The following is a 1,294-nucleotide window of genomic DNA, read 5'->3' as shown; positions in this document are numbered from 1 at the left end:
AACTCTTTCCCCCCCTATTTTATAAGGTAAATAGACCACATTAGAAACATTAAACAGTATTTATCTGTCACACACTTAAAAACTATTTACTTCATAGTAAACAGTAAAAGAAAAAAATCTAAACAAAATTATGCTGTGATTTAAGATGTAATTCTTCAATTCGTCCAACAATCAGTTTTAATACTTTTTGTTCTTTAGTTTTTTTTTTTTAATTTAATTTATTAGTTTTCTTCAGTAAATACAGGCAGTTTGGTACCATTGTTTAGGCTCATCTGTGATCTACCCCCTCCCATTGGGCCCTCCTTGTTGATGTAAATGTGTTGTGCATTGTGGAGTTAGCCCACAGTTATTGGTATGATAAATGTCTCTGCAAATCATGACCCAACATGTGACTCTGACATTCTTTCCGTCCCCTCTTCCACAAAATTTCCCTAAGCCATGTTGGGTTCATTTTTGGTCTGCTTCAGTGCAGTGGTGTTGGGGGCCTCTGAGGCTCTGGCTTTCTGATTTGGTAGGAGCTGATTTTTCTCTGCGTTGGTCTCCTTCCCCTTTGTGCTGGTATCCTGTTCACAGGAAAACATCACCCTTGCTTGTTTCGCCAGTTGTCCTTAGTTTCAGTTGGGCCCCTTTTGAGGTATGTTGGGGCAGCTCTCTCCTTAGAATCTGCATCTATCTGAAAAAGAGAAGCACAAGTTCTTAAACAGTCACTCAACCATTGGGATCATATGAAGCTAAAGAGTTTCTTTACAGACAAGCATATAATAAGCAAAGCCAATAGAATACCCACAGCATGGGAGAAAATATTTGCAGGTTATCCAACTGATAGAATTCTCTAGAATTTACAAAGAACTCAAAAGTCTAAACAATAAGAAGACAAATACCCCACTCACAAAATGGGGCATAGAGTTGAACAGGCAATTCACAGAGGAAGATATACAAATGGCAAACACACACTTAAGAAAATGTTCATCATCCCTAATCATCATGGAAATGCAAATTAAAACAACTATGAGATTCCACCTTACCCCAATAAGGTAGCCAACATCAAAAAGTCAAATGAAAATAAATGCTGGCAAGGATGTGGAGAAGCAGGGACACTCATTCACTGTTGGTGGGAATGCAGGATGGTACAACCATTTTGGAAAGCAATATGGAGATTTCTGAAAAAGCTGACTATAGAAATACCAACAGACCCAGTTATACCCTTACTGGGCATCTACCCTAAAACCTTCAAACCAAAGGCCAGAGAGATTTGCTCAACCATGTTTGTAGTCTTAATACTTTAATTTTAACT

The sequence above is a fragment of the Jaculus jaculus genome, chromosome 3, assembly GCF_020740685.1.
Source record: "Jaculus jaculus isolate mJacJac1 chromosome 3, mJacJac1.mat.Y.cur, whole genome shotgun sequence".
NCBI lineage: Eukaryota > Metazoa > Chordata > Mammalia > Rodentia > Dipodidae > Jaculus > Jaculus jaculus.
This window is presented reverse-complemented; position numbering follows the sequence as displayed.